The following is a 21,128-nucleotide window of genomic DNA, read 5'->3' on the forward strand; positions in this document are numbered from 1 at the left end:
ATTTATTGGATTCAAGAGCTACATAAGGTTCAAATATTCTAATTAAAATTGGGATCTGTAAATCTAGCTTTTCAAATAATAGTTTACAGACATATTCAACCCATACTGACATGATTAATTATCCAGCAACTATGGCAATATTCTCTATTAACAAGATGTTTGGAAACATACAATTACCTAACAAATAGTATACTATCAGCCCTTATTCTTTCATCAACTAAAAATTTCAAGACTTTTTTTTAGTTTTTACCATATTCTCTAGATAAATTGATCTTTCTATAAACAGAATTCTAGGCAAACATAAGATATTCTACTAAAATAAATCTAACTATTTTATTTTTATTTATTTATTTTTTAGGTTTTTGCAAGACAAATGGGGTTAAGTGGCTTACCCAAGGCCACACAGCTAGGTAATTATTAAGTGTCTGAGACCGGATTTGAACCCAGGTACTCCTGGACTCCAGGGCTGGTGCTTTATCCACTACACCACCTAGCTGCCCCAAATCTAACTATTTTAACCAACTTTCCAAAATTATTATCTGATATAAAAGGTATATTATATAATCATTGCTAAATATTTTAAAGTATTTATTGAAAGTTCTCAAATAAAAGAGGTATTTATATCTCAAAAACCAAGATCTTAGTCTATTGAAACATTTCATTCAAACTTAACTGTTAAAAAAAATTCCATGAATTTCTAAATGTTTAGTACAACAGATTAGGCAAGTAAACTTTTATCAGTAATTCATGCTAAAGTTTATTTACATTAGATATTCCAAGTAATTTAATATTGTCTCTAAGTTCTTGTAAACTGTTGAAGCCAATTTAGTTGTAGCCAACTAAGATCTGGAAGTCTATCAAAAACATTCAACTGCTTTGATGGGGGAGGTATATGAAAAATTATCCTCTTTAATTACTGTAGATGAGCAAAAGAAGAATAAGACAAATTACTCTCTTTTTCCCCTATGTTGTGCTTTCCTGCCCACTTTTAATTTTCACTCTGCCTCTCCTTTTTAACTATATATCTCAAGCAGACAGAGGGAGAAATAAATTTCTTTCTATAGCTTCCTCACAGAACTACCAGCGTGAATAATTTTCTTCTAAAAACCTCCTGCTCCTAACTTCATTATTTTTGTTAATGGTACTGCCATTCATCTGGTTACTCTCTACCATTTTCTTCATATCCAATTTTTTGCCAAGTTCCCTTCATTTTACCTCCAAGGTTTTTCCAACTTCCTAGACTACTGTAAGAGTCTCTCAACCTTGATCATCCTAGTCAGAAATTATTTTCCTCCTCAGACCTTGCATAAGCAGTTATCTACAATTCTCTATTAATCACTTTTCTATTTCAATCTATAGTTTATTTGGATAATAGGATCACAGAGTTAGATCTAGAAGGAGTCTTAAAGAGATTTTTCTAGTTCGCTGGTTCCCATTTCAATCAATCAAAACAACTGATACATTTATTAAACATCTACTAAGTACTAAGGTACTGTGCTAAGAGCTTGATATACAACAAAAAGAAACATAACACAGTGCCTACTTTCATGGAGCCTAAAATCTACTGAAAAGGAAAATGTAGTGTGTGTGTGTGTGTGTGTGTGTGTGTATACACACAAAGATATATATGTACATGTATATATATATAAACTATATATAGGATAAACAGGAAATCATTAAGAATTATAATCTATTATGGGGAGTTGAAGAAGGTTTCCTTTAGAAGGTAAAATTTTAGTTGGTACATAAAGGAAGCCAGGGAGGTCAAACAGTCAAAATGAACAAGGGAGGGCATTTCAGAGCTGGAAGACAATCAAAGACAATACTAGGAGGAGAAGAATGCAATTTTTTTTTCATGGAATAGCCAGGAGACTAGTACCATTGGATAAAAGATATGGAAACATAAAATGCAAGAAAACTGGAAAGGTAGGAAGATATTAGGTTATGAAGGGTTCTGAATGACAAACAGCACTTTTGCTCTCAAAGGCAATATGAAATTGGAGTTTGAGTTGGGGAGGGGGACAAGTTTTATATGATTGGAGCTGTGCTTTAGGAAATTTACTTTAGTGGCTAAATGGAGGATGAAATGGAGTGAGGAGAGACTTGAAGCAGGAAGATCCACCAGCAGACCATTGTAATAGAACAGGTGTGAAGTGATTAGAGACTGCACTAAAGTTTTAGCAGTATCAAAAGAGAGGAGTCATAATAGAGATGTTATAAAAAGTGAAGTCAATGGGGTCTGGCAACTGATTGGATAAGGGAAGTAAAAGATAAGAATCCAGGATGACTTCTTTGTTGTGAATCTAAAGAACTGAGAAAATGATGTTGCCTTCTACAGTAATAGGGAAGGTAAGAGGCAGGAAGAATTTAGTAGGGAAGATAAATTCCATTTCAGATGTGACTGTAAGATGATTGAATATATAGTTTAAGATGTGTTAAAGTCATAGATGCAAGATTAAGCTCACAGACATTGGGTCAGGAAAGGTAGATGTGAAATAATTGGCATAGCGATGGTAATTAAATCTCTGCAAGCTGATGAAATCACTATTTAATAGTACAAGGGACAGCTAGGTGACATAGTGGATAAAGCACCGGCCTCGGAGTCAGAAGTACCTGGGTTCAAATCCAGTCTCAGACACTAGCTGTCCTTGGGCAAGCCACTTAACCCCATTTACCTTGCAAAAACCTAAAATAAAATGAAATAAAATAAAATAGTACAGAGGGGAAAAGAGAAGAAGGCCCAGTATAGAACCTTAAGGGACCATCCCCCTATAGGTAGAAGGAGAAATATGGAAGAGGATCCAGCAAAGGAGACAAGAGAAGGAGCAAATAGAGCTTAGAGAGTAGTGACCCAAAAACCTAGAGAAGAATTATATCAAGGAGAAGAATGATAGGTTAAAAGGCTGCAAAGAGCTCAGTGAGAATAAGACTGAGACAAGGTCATTGGATTTGATAACTCAGAGTAGTTTCAGTAGAATAAGGTCAGAAGCCAGATTGTAAGTAGTTAAAATGAGAATAAGGGGAGAGAAAGCAGGCATCTGCTGAAGATAACCTTTTCAAAGAGTTTAACTACAAAGAAAGAAATGATAAAGGATGATAATTAGTGGGGGTAGAAAGATGAAATGGTTTTTGGTTTTTCCAGAAAACAAGATAGGGCATGTATTCAGGCAGTAGGAAATGAGTCAGTGGACACGGAAAGATTGAAAATAAGTGAAAGATGGCATAGTGGATAAAGCACCGGCCCTAGAGTCAGGAGTACCTGGGTTCAAATCCAGTCTCAGACACTTAATAATTACCTAGCTGTGTGGCCTTGGCCAAGTCACATAACCCCATTGCCTTGCAAAATCCTAAAAAAATAAAAATAAGTAAAAGAGTAGGGATGATAGAGGGGGCAATCTGTTGAATGAGACAGAATAGAATGGGATCTCTTAAACAAGTAAAGAGATTTAGCCTTGGTAAGGAGTAAAGTACTTCCTCATGTGAGACAGGACTGAAGGAGAAGTAAGTTGCATAAGGCAACCCAGTAAGAGGAGATAAATAAGAGGGGAAAGGGGGAGGCTCTCAGATAAGAGTGACAGGAGGGGAGTTTTGGAGGGATGAAAGCTTTAAGACTAACTGTGGAAAGTAGTTCATAAGTGAGGTAAAAAAGGATTGTCAAGTAGCAGAGAGGGCCCAGTCAAGTTTATGTAACAATTTTTGTGTATCTAATCAGAATGATTGCATGATTTTCTTCCCCTTCATTCAGCAGTACAAGTGTAGGAGTAAAGGCAATGAATGGTGGGAGTGATCCAAAAAAGCTAAGGCTTGACTGGGCAAAATAAGCAATATGACTAGGAATTTTAAAATCCTAAAAAAAATTTGCAAATATAATTTTCCTCTGCAACAAATAAGAGCAAATTTGAAACATATAAGTTTGTTTCTGCTCTGATTTGAAACCATTATGATCATGTGCACAATTTTGGTCTGGAAGCAATTAAATCAAACTGACCAATTCTATAAGAACAATGTATTCTTATCATTTCTCAACCTGTCATCAAATTGTTTCCAAACTGTCACAAGGGTTCAACATTCAAAAAGCAAATCTATTCCCAACAGATGATCATATGCAGCAAATACTCTCAAGTTTTGTATACTGCAACAGAGTAGCTCCTTCATTTTCCTGTTACCCTGAAACCATACTTCATTAGCTGACTAATCACATGATCAAGATGTTATAACAATTTTTGTTCTAGCAACACAAATATCGGGCTGTTTAAAAACCATGATCACTGGGCATTCACATCATGTAGTTATCATGGAACCTTAATAAATGTTTTGCAAAAATAAACCTTAATTGCCTCTCTTTTCAGTACTAAGACTGTTTTCTGATTGAATCTTCTCTTCTGTTTATGTTCTTATTCTTCCATCTGGTGGATTTTCAAATTAACTAGCTAGCAACACTGGTAAGAATGTTTGTGAGAGTATAGTCAGTGTATCAACAGTAAGAGTCGTGAAAGAGATTCTTTCCTTATAAAGATTATTTTATATACAAATATTGTTAAGCAAAGCAATGTACATACACTACTGTACTTTATTATTTACAAGTAGATCTTTATAATGTAATGAGATATATGTTTTCATCAATTCATTAGATGGCTAAAAAAATGAATTTCCATCTCTCATCAAATTGTAAAATTCTCATACCATTTTTACCACAAATTTATGTTTCACTTTATTCTTGTTTTAAATCAAAATAAATAAATTCAATGCAGATTTAAGACTACCTATTAAGCCAGACAGCAAACCTTTCATTCAAATAAAACAGTCCATCAATATAAAATTTCTAAATTTTGTTATTTATATTATACTAAACATCTAAGTTGAAACTTGTTTTGTTTAATGTAAAAATAAAATATAAAATTTACATAAAATATGAATATAAAAATCCCTATAAAATTTATAGGAAGCCTTGCAGATAACTGCATAAGCATGAAGGTTTTTTTTTTGTTTTTTTGTTTTTTGCAAGGTAATGGGGTTAAGTGGCTTGCCCAAGGCCACACAGCTAGGTAATTATTAAGTGTCTGAGGCCGGCTTTGAACCCAGGTACTCCTGACTCCAGGGCCGGCACTCTATCCACTGCGCCACCTAGCTGCCCCAAGCATGAAGTTTTACAGGACTATTGCTTTTAATTCTTATAGTATCTCACTTAAAATTAATAATTATTTTAGAATTTTATGACATTTTTATAATTATAGGTAGAATAAAAGTTCACTTTTTATAATTACATAATATAAATTTTAGTTTAGAGTTTTTCTTAGCAAAAGTGTGTTTTTGTAAGCACTTAAATGAACAAATCTAAAATAATATGAGTAGTATATAAAGTTAATCCTAGAAATTCACAAAGAACTCTTGTAGCTGCTAAAAGGAGTTCATGAAACAAAAAGCAGAAAATCACTGATCTAGTTGGCTACCCCATTTTCCATATAAAGAAACTGAGGCTCAGAGGAGTTAATATTGATTTAAGCTCCATGAGGTCTTAATCTAAATAATCTTTGTGATCAATATATCAGCAACTTCTAATCCATATGTTTATTTTGTCACTTGTATAAAGATCTTTATGAAATTGATCCATATATGAATTAAGACTATTCCCGATAAAAATACAAGAAGGAAAAAAAAGGGAAATAATTCAAGATATTTTTCTTAATTCTTAAGATATTTTCATCCATCTAATCACAAACTGAAATATCAAGAGAATATGAAATCCTATAGTACTTATTGATTTGAAGAAAGCATTTATTTGACTTAGTGTTCAAGGTGGTGTAATGTCTTCTGCATAAAGGAGAAATTTCTGACATTTAAAACCTTTCTTAAAAGGTCTGGCATGCTACTTCATGTTGATTGCATGTTATCAGGAAGACAAAATTTTCAATCCTGGTCAAACTGATCTACCTGCTTCTTCCCTTATACAGTATTCCATCTCTGGCCTACATGATTAACATGGTTCAGCTCTAAGGCTACCTCCTTTAGGAAGACTTTACTGATTTGCTAAGTTGTTAGTGTCTTCTACCTCATACAACTGCAAATATATTTTATATCTGTATATATGTTGACTCCTCCCAGTAAGAGACAAGTTCCCAGGGGAGCAGCTAGGTGGCACAGTGGATAGAGCACTGGCCTTGGAGTCAGGAGTACCTGAGTTTAAATCCGGCCTCAGACACTTAATAATTACCTAGCTGTGTGGCCTTGGGCAAGCCACTTAACCCCATTGCCTTGCAAAAACTAAAAAAAGAGGTAAGATCCCTGATGGAACCAACTGACTTGCCAGTCCAAGAAAATTGCTGAATCCAGTAAATTTTACCTTCTTATTGTAGGTGCTCATGATACTTTAGTTAGACCTTCAAACTCCCACTCAGATTGTTGAAATTATACTCTAATTGGTCTCTTGATTTCTACCACCCTCTTCATGATCCCCTTTACCACCCCTCTATTCATTCCTCCCCACCTCAAAATTACCTGATATTTATTTTAAACATGTGTACATGATGTTTCTCCCTTATTCCTAAAGGGCAAATGATGAGCTGAAACATGGCTGTAGTCCTTGCTAAAATACTGATCTCATGAAAAGAGTTACCAACCAGGAAACGAGGATTTCAAGACAGAGGGTTTTTTCCCAAGGTGACAAGGTCAAACTGGTCAACCTGACCTATGTTTTTTCCCTTACACAATATTCCTCAATATACAACATACTCGAGAAGGAGTTTGGACAGAAAAGTCCGAGTATGAGACTGAAGTACTGTCTAAAATGTTAAGATTTATAGGAAATGTCAGCACTGATAAATAATGACTCCACCAAAGAGTACCAAAAGAACTTTTCTAAAGGACATTTCAGGCGCAGCTAAGTGGTGAAATGGATAAAGCACTGGTTCTGGAGTTAGGAGAACCTAAAGTTCAAATCTAGTCTTAAATAGTTAGGGAAGTCACTTAGCCTCAATTGTTTCCAAGAAAAAAACCCAACAATCACCACAACAAAAAGGACATTTACCCTAAGAATAAAGGTAACCTAGGAAAGAAATAAGATCAAATGTTTAGAGATAGAAGGAAACCTTAATAACCTTAGTGGACAATAAATCTAATCCCCTAATTTACAATAAGGAAACTAGGGCAGAGAGAAGTTAAATGACTTACCTAGAATCATATATCTAAGGCAAAATTTGAATCTAAGTCTCCCAGATTTTAAGTTGGTATCTTATTCATTATACCAAGCAAACTTATCTTATCAACACATTAAGGATCAAATCTCAATTTCTTAGGGAATTTAAGGAGAGGGGTGAGCAAAGTGACATTCAAGAAATAAAATCTAGAAAAATACAGATCACACTCTAGTCAATCTATGCCAAATAAAGTTGAATCTCTTGCCTAATTCAATCTAATCATAATTCAAAGAATTCTTTTTTTTCTCATCCACATCGACCTCAACAAATAAAAATTAACAATTAAAACAGGAACTTTTCTGGTGATAATTAAACAGATTCAAGGAATGCCTATGACACTGAGGAGAATATCACATGAAAAAATAGATGGAATCAAGAAAAAAATTAAGTCAGTGTTTTAATTCAAAGTTATACTTATTATGGAGGTGTAACCAGCATACTGATCTTGATTTTCATTTAAAAAAAAGTCCTTAGCTATATAGTGTCCCAAAAGTCTTAGTGCATAATAATAGCTTTCAGGATATTCTGTATAGTAAGCTATTGAAGCTTTAAATTGCACTAAGACTTTTGGGACACCTTATAAAAGTTCAATTTTTGAAAGGTCACAGTACAAAATCCCAAATGAAATTATTTGAAAATTTAGATTGGAGAACCCATCTGTTTCACTAACAAATGTCAATGTAATTAAAAAGTCTGCAGATGTATAATTTGTACTGTCTTCCATATTCACAAGGATAGTAATTACCAACAGCTAGCTCTGGCCATGCAAGTGTCAACCTCATTATCAATGTGTACTTCCTTGGAAAGAACACTGCCAAGGTAAGTGAACTTGTCCACAGTACTCAAAACTTCTCCATTCGCTGTAATCAATGATTCCACATATGGATGGTGTGGCGCTGGCTGATGGAGCCCCTGTGTTTTCTTGATACTAATTGTTAGACCAAAAATAGCATGAGCAGCAGAGAATCAATTCATATTTTGTTGCATCTCAGCTTCAGAGGTTGCATTGAATGCACAATGAAGTGCAAACAGAAGATCATGCACCAACATTCCCTCCACTTTAGTCTTAGCTTGTAACTTTTTCAAATTAAAGAATTTGCTATCAATGCTATGGCTGACTTTGAGGCCATGTTCATCCTTAATTAAGGCGTTTGATAACATAGTTGAAAACATGCACAAGGACACATCCTTGTTTTACTCCACTGGTGACTGGGAAATCCAGAGAGCATCATCCACTATCCAGAACCCAGGCATGCACACCATCATGGAACTGACATATAGTATTGATGAACTTCTCCGGGCAACCAAATTTTGAATAATTTTCCACAAATCTTCATGACTGATGGTATCAAAAACCTTGGTCAGATCTGCAAATGTTGTATACAGAACTCTGTTCTGTTCCTGGCATTTTTCCTGGAGTTGTCAGGCAGCAAACACCATATCTCAACTATTCCTCTACCCTTTCTGAAGCTACACTGGCTCTCAGGAAGGTGACCAACTTCCAAGTGAAGGATCAGCCTAGCGAGAACTCTGGTTAAAGAGAAATATACCTGTGACTGTATAACAGGACAATCTATTCCCTCTCAGTATTTGGGAGACTACAAAAGAAAGTATGGGACAGAAAAGATATTAGACTGATTACCAAACTGAAGGTCTACAGAGCTGTTGTGCTGATCTCGTTGCCATATGCCTGTGAAATCTGGACAGTCTACCAGTGCCATGTCAGGAAATTGAATCGCTTCCATTTAAAGTGTCTTAGGAAGATTCTGAATATCACCTGGGAGGAAAAGATACCAGACACTGAGGTCTTTTCTCAAGCTAAACTGCTACCACTCCAACATTACTACAGAGAGTGCAACTACAATGGGTTGGACACACTGTTAGAACGCCAGACATACACTTGCTAAAAAAATTATTTTATGGAGAACTCACACAAGACAAGAGCTCACAAGAGGGTCAGACGAAATGATACCGAGACAGTCAATGAGAAGGTCCTATTGAAGAACTTTACAATTGATTGTACAGCTTGGGAGACACTGGCACAGGACCATCCAGTATGGCATGCCCTCATCAGTGAGTGTGCTGTACTCTATAAGGAAGGAAGAATTGAAGCAGCCCAAAAGAATGTGACATATGCACCCAAGGTGTTCACATGGACTCTTCGTACCCAACCTGTAGTAGAGCATTCCAGCCTCATATTATCAGTCATAGTTGGACACACTATAATTTGTGTCAAACACAGTGATGTCATTTTGGTTTTCTTTGAAAACTAAGGACAAGAATCAATTATCAACAGAAAATATAGTTGTTCCTTACAGATCTTACAGAACTTAGTCTTTATAAGTCTTATAAGATCTAACTTTCAATTCAATTCATCAATTATGTACCTACTACATACATAGGTACTAGGTATTCAGTGTACAATGTGAATGAATATGGCCTTACTTTCAAGGAGCTTTCTCTGTAATGATGGGAAAGACAAATACAAATAATTGATACAAGAGAGAGTAAGATGAGCACAAAAGAGCAGGGTCAGATAGCAAGCATAAGAAATTTGAGAGGGAAGATAGATTATCAACAACAGAAGGAAAAGAAAGCTTCATAGAAGAAATAACTTCTGAGATGGCTTTGAAGAAAGAAATTTCCACAAAAATGGTGATGAAATGGCACAAACCATTAGTACAGGAAAGGAAGGGCAGGATGGAATGGGAGCGCAGTTTGACTGGTAATAGAGAATCTAAAAGAGAAGATTATAAGATAGGTAGAAAGGGGACATGGTAGCCCTGAAGTAAGAATTAAACATGCTAACTTCAAAATAAATAGATATGGTGGGTTAGGCTCAAATTCCATTTCCAACATTTACCAGCTATATAATCTAATCATTTGCCTTCTTCTAGCATTAATATTCTCATATGTAAAATGAAAATAATGATGTTTTTAAGACTTAAAAGGTTATTGTGGAATCAAATGTGAAAGGTTTTGCAAACCTTAAAGCACTACATGTTAAAGTTGATGACAATGATGGTGATGGCAGTGATGACGATGAAGAAGAAGGTTTATGCTTGGAATGCTAAAGTGAAGGATTTGAGAGGCTATTGAAGGTTCCTAAAAAAATGAGGAATATAATCAGAATGATACATTAGGAAGTTAATTAGTAAGAGAAGTCTAATGTGAGACGCTGTGAAGTGTCTTAAGTTCCCTTTCCATTCCAAATCTGAGATCCTATCATAAATTTGGAGTTTGATGATCGATCAGATGTTTGAGGCAATGGTGTGAAGACCAAAAAAAAAAAGATTCAAAGAAGATTGAAAGTAAAGAGTCTGGAAAAATAGAAGATATTACTAATGGAATATGCTAGGGTTTTTTGTTTGTTTAGTCACATCTATTCCTTACTACAAAATAAAAGGATCTGTAATTTATTTACTTCTACAGTTATATTAATCTACATTTATATAACATTCCCAAAACATATTTCACTTGATCCTACTCTTCTATCCAGTTTCACATGGTAGGGGTGGCTAGGTGGAGCAGTGGATAAAGCACCTACCCTGGAGTCAGGAGTACCTGGGTTCAAATCCAGTCTCAGACACTTAATAATTACCTAGCTAAGTGGCCTTGGGCAAGCCACTTAACCCCATTGCCTTGCAAAAGCCTAAAGTCATTATCACAGTTTCACATGGTAATCTCATCAACTACCTGACTTAAATTGACATCTCAGTGCAAATGACCCAGGGATCTATTTGTCTAGTCCCATCCTCTCTTCCTACCTCCAGTCCTGCATCTCCAACTGCCAATTAGATGCCCCATAGACATCTTAACTCAAATGCCCCAAATTGAATTCATTATCTTTCTTCCTATCCCAGTACATCCTATGTGCTATGAAGGATACCATTACAGCTACCCTGAATCACAAAAAAAGGTGTCATCTTTTAACTACAAACTCTCTCACCCCCCATATCCAATCAGTTTTCAAGTCCTGTCATTTCTCCCTTCACAACATCTCTCATCCCTTTCATCCTCCTTTCTATCCTTTGGCATTGTCATCTTTCTGGTGCTTCAGCACTTCACCCATGGACAACTGCCATAGCCTGCAGTTTCCTCTGCCTGTCTCAATCTCTCCTTTCCGCCACCTGTCATTCATTTAAACTGATCTTCCTAAATTATAGGTCTGATCTTATGTTTCTCACACACACATACACATTGATGTGTCCCTACTTTCCAGTCTTCTTATACTTTTCTCTCCTCACAAACTCTTATGATCCAGAGATACAGGTCTCTCATCTTGTTCTTGAACATTGACTATCCTCCATGCCTAGAATTCTCTCATTCCTCTTGTTTCTTGTGACTTCCTTCAAATTTCAACTATCTTTCATAAGAAGCCTTTAATATTAGTGCATTGCCACTGGGATTACCTCCAATTTACCCTGTACATATCTTGTGGGTAAAGTTGTTTACATATTGTCTTCTTTAATTGACTGGGCACTCCATGATAGCAGGGATTTTTTTCCCTTTCTTTGTATCCCTAGTTTTTAGCACAGTGCCTAGCATATACTAGAAACTTAATAAATGCTAGCTAACTGCTAACTTTATTTCTTATTGTTTCTTCTTAAGTTCCTTCATCTCAGTATACTACTCATTATATAGCATTTGCTTCAGTGTTCTTGTGTTGCCCAATACAAATTTTAACAGATGATACATAATGAATTTGAGTTCTCTGTATCCCAATCAAATAGTTCTACATTTTATATAAAAACTGCATGGGGGGGGGGGGGTGGCTAGGTGGCGTAGTGGATAAAGCACCGGCCCTGGAGTCAGGAGTACCTGGGTTCAAATCCGGTCTCAAACACTTAATAATTACCTAGCCGTGTGGCCTTGGACAAGCCACTTAACCCTGTTTGCCTTGCAAAAACCTAAAGAGAAAAAAGGAAAAAAAGAGAAAAAAACTGCATGGGAGGCAGCTAGATGGCGCAGTGGATAGAGCACCAGCCTTGGAGTCAGGAGTACCTGGGTTCAAATCAGTCTCAGACACTTAATAATTACCTAGCTGTGTGACCTTGGGCAAGTCACTTAACCCCATTTTCCTTGCCAAAAAAAACCTAAAAAAAAAACTGCATGGAAGTGACAATGATGAAAATGGTCTACAAATTATGTCATGAGTAGATTTAGATTATAAATTGTTCTCCAGATCTCTAGAATAGTTCAAAACTCAATTAAATCATTAGCACCAAAGCTTACTTTCTTGATACAATTTTTAAATAATCTATTTCTCTTATAATTTGCTATATCATCATTTTATATCAAGTCAATAATAGCAACCTCTTACTTTTACACTGATCATAAATTTAGATTGCAAATAGTTTTTCCATGACAAAAGTTAATGCATAGTCTCTGAATATCTTGGGCATATTGGCAAAGTCAGCATGATGTAAAAACTATAAAAGATCTATAATCTATAATATAACTTGTGCATAGTATAGAGAAAAATCAAATTCCTATAACTGATGAATCAATATAAATTCTCTAAGTTTCCAAGCAATGATATAGAGGTAAAGTGATTTGTCCAAGGTCACACAGATAATAGCAGAGCAGTTATCCAAACCCATATTTTATAATTTCCTAGTTCATGGTTTTCCCCACTATGCCAAGCTGCTAACTATCCAAAAGATTGTAGTCTTAGATCCTCTACTTCAATACATATATATATATATAGAGAGAGAGAGAGAGAGAGAAAGAGAGAGAGAGAGAGAGAGAGAGAGAGAGACTCTCATTCAAAAATGTATCATGTGTCTATGCTATCCAAGGTTCTGTCAAAGGTTCTTAAAAGTCAAAGATGAGAAAGTCTGTCCATAGTGCATTTATAATGTAGTATGGGAGATGTTGTTATCATTATTATTGTTGTTATTAATAGTTTAATTAATGATAGAATACAACAAATACCAAAAAAGGAATGGAAAAAGTACTAGAAAAATAAATAAAAAGAGAGGAAAAATCATTTTCATTTGGTGACTAGCATGGGGTATGGTTGGAAAGAATTTTAATTCAGTATACATTTTTAAAGCATAAACTGTAAGAAGGTTACAAAGATTAAAAACAACAATCTCTGACCTCAAAGAATTTATACCTGTGAAGAGGAGGATAATTTCATTTATAATACAGTATTTGAAACAGAACTTAAAGAATGCATATGATTTCAGCATTGTGTAGGTAGAGCTGGCTTCAAGATGAAAATAAGAAGGGTCTTGATTTTGTGAAATTGCAAAAAGACAGATTTAGAATTTATAAAGTAAAAGCTTCCTGGGGTGGCTAGGTGGCGCAGTGGATAAAGCACTGGCCCTGGAGTCAGGAGTACCTGGGTTCAAATCCAGTCTCAGACACTTAATAATACCTAGCTGTGTGGCCTTGGGCAAGCTACTTAACCCCATTTGCCTTGCAAAAAAAAAAAAACTAAAAAAAAAAACTTCCTAATAAAGGTACCCAAAAGTTGAATAACTTAGAGAGGCAATGGGTTTTCCTTATGAAAGATCTTTTAAGCAAGGTCTATAAAAACTATTAGGCATATTGTAAAGAGAGTTGTTTTCCAGGACTGAATTAGACTACATGACCTCTAAGGTCTCTGGATTCTGTGATTTTGAATTAGAAGGACTAGGTCCCCCACTCTGGTATTTAGTAATTGTGTGAGACTGAGCAAATTATATTATTGCTCTATTTCTCATTTGCAACATAAGGATACATGGTCAAAGGATATAACAGGTAATTCTTAAAAGAAAAGCAAGCTATCAACAGCCATATTAAAAAAAAGTTCCAGATCACTAGTAAGAGAAATTTAAATTAAAACACAATTCTGAGGTTCTGTTTCACATCCATCATATTGGCAAAGATGACAAGGAAAAAAATGATGATTTTTTTGGAGAGACTGTGAATTGCTCCATCCATTCTGAAAAGCAATTTGGAACTAAACCAAAAATAATCAACCAAGCACAATACCCTTTGTCTCAATGATACTTTTACAAGGAAGATGATGGATAGATGGATAAGATAGAAAGATATAGGCAGAAAAGAGAAAGAATATTTATTGGATATTTGCTATGTGCCAGGCAATGTACTAAGCCTTCTAAGTATAAATGCAAGCAAGGCAGACTCTACTCTTGAGATGCTTACAACATTCTAGTGGGAGAAGCTATATATATATATATATATATATATATATATATATATATATATATATATATATATATATATATATATATATATATATATATATATATACACAGAGAGAGAGAGAGAGAGAGAAAGAGAGAGAAAGAGAGAGAGATGTGGGGTAAGAAAAGTGTACATGGATGCAGTATGGCAAGGAAATGACCCAGAAAAGTTGAGGAAGCATAGATCCTAGAAGACTCTAAGGTTAATTTTCTGGTGGGATGGAGATAATGGTCTAAGTAGAGACAGCATAGTGTGGAGACTGCCGGGAAATTCTAGCATATACCACAAATATATGAAAGACAGAAAGAAAATACCCATTATGTATAAAAGTATTCATAGTAGTATTCTGGTGAAAGAACCAGAAACTAGGGGTAGGGAAGGGATTGTATCCATCAACTGAAGAAAGGGTGAACAAATTATGGTATTTGAATATAATGGAATTTTATTACAGTGCCATAAAATGGGCAGTTTCAAAGGGATCTGGGAGGACCACAATGAACTGACACAAAGTAAAATGAACTTCAACTTATACAATGACTGTAACATTGTAAAGAAAAACAATTTTGAAAGGTCTAAAAAACTCTGATCAATGCAATGTCCAAACATGGCTCAAGTACCAGTGATGAATTATACAACCCATTTCAGACAGTTCTTAACAAATAGGTTATGGGGGCACCTAGGTGGCACAGTGGATAGAGCACCAACCCCAGAGTCAGGAGGAACAAATAGGTTATGGACCAGAAGTACAGAATGGGACATGTTTTCAGACCTGTACAATGTATGAATTTGTTTTGCTTGACTTAGGCTAACTTGTTAACAAGGGAGAGTTCTTTACTCTAGTGATAAACACAAGTCTAATTTTTTTTAAACCTTTAAAATACTTGAAAAGGTAATCATCAAAAGTAATCATCCCCACCAAAAACTGTTTTTCTCCATATTAAATAATCAGGTTCTTTCAACTGATACTTACATATCATTAATTCAAGGTCCTTCAATTTATTGTTCTCAACTTATTAAAATGAAGTATACGGATTAGAACACAATTCTTTAGATCTGGTCTGGTAAGAACAGAATACAGCATTTCCCATCATTCAAGATATTCAAGTAAAATCTGGATCACTATTTGAAATATTTACAGATATGATTCCTGTTTAGTAGGATTTGGATTCTGAATATTTGGATCCTGAGATACCCTTCTACCTCAGATTCTATGATTCTAAATCCACCAGAGTTTTCACCTTTCCTCTTATAAATTTCCTTTGAATTTGTACAATATTTCTCTCAGCATCCTTTTTAAGGGGAAAAGAGGAGAGCTAAAGTTATATCAATCTGAACTTATCTCCCATCTGTACTTAGAATTTTCACAGCTCTGACTAGAAGATTATTAGGCAGGACATTACTTTCAACTTTACACTCCTATATTTCCTTTATCACGAAATAAATAATGCTATACAAAAAAGATAGGACTTCTGTTCAAATCTAAGAAATTAGAGCAATGTATGGAAATTGCAGAGAGGTAAATTAAGTTAGTCATAAAGAAAACATATATACATATAACAATCAAAGCTGTTTAAGGAAAAAGAAGTCGTCCCCCCCCAGGGAATGGGGTTAAGTAACTTGCCCCAGATCAATAGGTAATTACTAAATGACTATGACTAGATTTGAACTCAGGTCCTCCTGACTCCAGGGCCAGTGCTCTATCCACTGCACCACCTAGCTGCCTCCAGCAAAAAGAAGACTTTTGGAAGATGAAGGCTGCTCCCTTCTATAGCTATCCAAGTAAGTGTGGGCTTAATTATTTTCATCTTTTATTATAAAGGGGGATTTCTTTTCAAGTATGGTTTGGGCTAGAGGGCTTCAGAGGACTCTCAAGTCTCTGATTCTGGACCTATGTGAACTTAGCAGGGATTTTTGGAATTTTTATAGGAATTCATCTTTAATGATACATTTTAAATATTATTTTAGCATCATTAAAGTGTTGGCATCATTTCTGAAGAATCAATTTCTTGTACCTCAAAAAGAATATGGTGACCACAAAGAGAGTAATAATCACCCACAGAAAATTGATTTCATGGCCAAGGAAGCAGAGGAGAAATGGCCTGTTAAGCAGAGGAGGAATAAATAAAACTACTCATAGTATATGAAACTTTTAGGATCTGAACAGAAGTCCTATCCTTTAGGATTCATATCCTATCCTTCAGGACCATCATCTTGATTTGCTTGGTCTATAAGTTTGCATACAATCCCTCTATAAAACAGACTATTTGGCATTTGGAGCACTCTACAGTATGGGCCAAATTCTTAAATTATTTCATTACTCCTAGACATAAAGTCTACATTCCAGTAAAACTGGACCTTCCAATACCCACCTTGATGAATTCATTTCAGTCATTTAATGTTCCCAGACAATTCTCTAAGAAAGCAAATTAGAAACAAGTTGCCAATTTCCATAAGGGTAAGAAGTTTGAAATTACAATAAAATTTACAGCAAAAAAAATGGAGTTCACAGTGTGGATATAGTGACATGGATGTTTAGGTTCAAAAAATATTCTAGGAGTTTAGCAATGAAGGTTGGTGGAAATATGGGACAACTGGTTGAAGGGCTGATACTGCCACCACTCTTCATATCTAAAACTATTGCAATAGCCTGCTGGTTGGTTTTGCTGTCACAATTTTCTCTTCCCAGTTCAGTCAATCCTCTACTCAAGACATCAAAATTATTTTTCTAAAGCAAAGATTTGGCCAAGTCACCCCCAATCACCAACTCAATAAAACTCTAATAGTCCCTTTGATCTCCAGTATCAAATATAAAATCTTCTGCTTGAATTTTAAAGTTCTTCCTAATTTGACTCCTTCCTACCTTTTCAGTCTTCTTATATTTTGTAACCTCCATATCACTCTCCACCTATTTTCTCAATCTAGTCCTCTGCTATTCTTCAACCAAGACACTCACCTCTTGACTTCAGCTCTTTTTATTGATCATCCACTATGCCTGGAATATTTTCCTTCCTCATCTCTACAACCTGACTACACTGTGTTCCTTCAAGGTACAGATAATCTTTTCTTCTAGAGTAAGCCTTTAATGATCAATCTAGTGCTTTCCCTCAGTTAATCATTTCCTATATATACTATATTTGTCTTGTAGTTGTTTGCCTATTAGATTGTGACTCCTCAAGGGTAGAGGTTGTCTCTTGTCTTTCACTAAATCCCCAGCACTTCACAATATAGTAGGTGCTTAATAAATATATTAATAAAAATATTAATATTTACATCAAAGTATATATCCAAATAGTTTCACAATTGTATAATAAGATGATGACAATCAATCTAGATCCCTGAAGAAATGTTTCTTTTCTGTTTTTGAATTTCAGAATGATTTTGATCTTGATAATGATACAATAATGGATAAGATCATAAATCTCAAAGTCTTAAAAAACTCAGATAATCCAAGTCACTCATTTTGCAGTTGAGGAAGATGAAACCCAAGAAGGTCAAGTATTTTGCTCAAAGTCACATAAACAGTAAAAGTGAAGTTTCAACCCAGTTTCCCTCATTCCAGAGTCAGACTTCTTTGTACTACACCATGCCAGAAAAAGATCATAAGCCTTTGTGAAGATTTAGAAGTTCTGAAATAATTTATCTTAACTGCAATTCTGTCACCTCAATGAAATGATTTTCAGGTTAAGCGCCCTCACAACAAGAGAACAGCCTAAAAGCAGTTGCTCTCAAATACCTTTAAACAGGAAAAGACTACTCCAGAGTGAATGAGTTCCAGGTGTTAAACTCTTTTTAATAACCTACTTCAACTTACACCAATACATAGGAAGTTTTTTAACCAAAGCTAAAGAATCTCCCTCATCTCTCAAATGTGAATATCATGCTAACATATTTAAGCAATTAGAAAAGATTACAGAAATAATACATTGAATATGCTGAAATTTGAGTGTTAAATGTGCAGTTATTACCAAGCACATTTAAAATTCATCTGTGAAGACTTTTATCTAAACTATTCTTCCTTACAAGATTCAGAAAAGCTACAAACTGGGCATTATATTCACTTATTTGTACAACAAAATGAATTACATAAAAATTAACTGGGAATAAAATGACAGATTTACAACTAGACAGACCTTCGATGTCATCCAGTTCAGCTTCTTCATTTTCCATACAAGGAACTGAAGCACTGAGATACAAAGTATCTTATCCAAGATCATATAGATAATAAGTAACATATCCACAGTTTAAACCAGTGTCCTTTTGATTCCAAAAACAATATTCTTTCCAACCTCTTCAGATTAAGAATAACAAATCCTTATAAATATTCAAGAATATGTACAAAGTATAAAAAGGAAAAAATATTCCAACGTTAAAAGTATGCTAAAAAATTAATAATAAATTGATTCAAAGCATTCAGATAAAGCATTTACAGTAGTTTTAAGATACAAATCATTCTAGTCTTTTCTCAACCTTGTCTTCCTCGCTGAACTTTTTTCTACTTATAGAACCTAGTAGGAATTTCTGTTCATATAAGACACAGTAAAGTTAAGAGATAACTAGGTTAGTTTCAAAATAGAGCAATGCAGTTATCCCTTCCACAAATGATTGCAGTTTCAACATATCATAGATTGGTTGGTATAAAAATTAAATATACTTTTTGTCAGAGTTTTGCAGAAGCTACAGTTGACACACAAAGATCAGCAGATGAAAAAGAAATAGTTAAGAAACTCAGAAATGCATAAAATATATGAATAGTATTGTATAGTATCAACTTATTTTATTTTTTAATACCATAATAATTCAGACTTATTCTCTGGTATGAAAAGTGGGCCAAAACATTTTTTGCATGTTTTCCAGATCCTGAAGCTACTGTACTTGTGACCAACACCCTACCCTCCCCCATCCCCCCAGCAATATGGAAGGGGGAAGGGATAACTCTGTGTGTGTGTGTGTGTGTGTGTGTGTGTGTGTATCTAATTTTTCTAGACTATTTCAAATGTTAAATCAAATTATAAATCTATCACCCTGGATTTGATAATCTAGTTCCTATGTCACAAATCTAACTATTATTAGTTCATTAATACTGAACAAGGTACGTGGGTAGCTATTGATAAGCAGCTAGCAGCAAAAGGTTGGAGTCCCCTGAAAAAGAGCAGACATGTCACATAAACATATTTACTATTTGCACAAATATGAAGATAAGGAGTTCTAGTATGAGCACATCATGTTGCCCAAGGACTTAACTAAACTGGTCTCTAAGACCCACTTGTTATCTGAATCTAGGAGCAAGAAACTTAGTGGCCAGCAGAGTCAAAGATGGGCCAATTACATGATCTATGGACCAGTCTCACATCTTACTATTCCAATGACCACTGTCCAAGAAGCCTAAAAAAATGAAAGAGCATGTCACTTTCTGCTTCAAATTGCACATAGCAATCCTTAACTACTAACTTCATTCTAATAGTGTTGCTTTCTTGTTTCTCATTTGGAAGTACAAAAGGGATATTTGATAGACTATTTGAAAGTACTATTAACTCTAACTTCTTGAGCAAAGCTGCCACCTCACCATTACCACCCCCGCTGCCACTACAACCCCACTGAATGCACTGAAGGCTTGATAGCTTGTTATCAAGCTAACCACTGGGAAGATGGACAAAACAAAGTGACTGAAATCTCATCACAACTGAGTTGGAGAGTTTGGATAATTGCTGCCATTTGTTGTTTGGCCTTCCCCCCCCCCCCCCCCCCCCCCCCCCCGCCAAGCTATTTGTGAGATTACCGAATAGATTTATATTTTCACTTGTTGGAAACTTTCCATTTTATTCAAGAAATGTTTTTTTCTGTTTAAATCCCTTAAATAATGAAAGTTTTTGTAATAAAAAAATATTAAATTCGATAGATGACATAATCTAAACATATTTGAAGATGGAAGGTCAAAAGAATTAATTAATTCTATTTACCATAATGTATTATTGTTGCAAAAGCAAATAGTCCTCTTTTTCATGATTAAAAGTCATTCTATTTCTTTTAAAATGAATCTATGCTTCTGAGGGGGCTGGGGAGAGAAGAGAGATGGGGGGGATTGTAAAATACAAAAAACAATAAAAAGAAATAAAAAGAAACACAGACAAAAAAAGAAGAAAATAAAATGAATCTATGATTCAGATTTTGACCTGTATATTTGGATCAAATGCTTCTAAAATTGTATACAGATTGAGATTTAAATTCAAAATAGATTTTCTTGCATCACCTTTTTTCTTTGCACAGGTAGGGAACTATAGGCGTGGAATATTGTAGATGTCAGACTTTTTCAACGTACTGATTAATTTTGTTGAACCTTTTTAATCTTTGCTATGAAAGAAGCCTAAGAGGAGGTGGGGAAGGGTTATATTAGAAAATATTGGTAATATAGGAAACAAAACGCATTACTGAAAATATTTTTCAAAGAAATAAAATGAATACATACATATATACACAAACACACACACACACACACACACACACACACACACACACACACACACACTCCCCTTCTAAAGGGAAAATATCTGATTAAAATTGTTATGATGAGGGCAGCCCTGGATTCAGAAGGACCTGAATTCAAATTTGACCTCAGACACTTAACACCTACTAGCTGTGTGATCTTGAACAAGTCACTTAACCACAGTCTTGCAAAAAACAATTTGCTCCAGAGAAAGAATTATGGACTTTGAACAAACCAAAAACTATTACCATCAA

At 34.9% G+C, this 21,128-nt stretch overlaps 1 protein-coding gene and 1 pseudogene across 5 annotated transcripts in view; one reads left to right on the plus strand and one right to left on the minus strand.

Moving 5' to 3' along the window:
• CHD7 (chromodomain helicase DNA binding protein 7) overlaps positions 1 to 21,128 on the minus strand; it is a 231,432-nt gene that overhangs the window by 184,326 nt on the left and 25,978 nt on the right. The window lies entirely within an intron of this gene.
• LOC141499203 (cyclin-dependent kinases regulatory subunit 1 pseudogene) lies at positions 19,549 to 19,840 on the plus strand (annotated as a pseudogene).

This window comes from Macrotis lagotis, chromosome X, assembly GCF_037893015.1.
Source record: "Macrotis lagotis isolate mMagLag1 chromosome X, bilby.v1.9.chrom.fasta, whole genome shotgun sequence".
In the NCBI taxonomy this organism is placed as follows: Eukaryota; Metazoa; Chordata; class Mammalia; order Peramelemorphia; family Peramelidae; genus Macrotis; species Macrotis lagotis.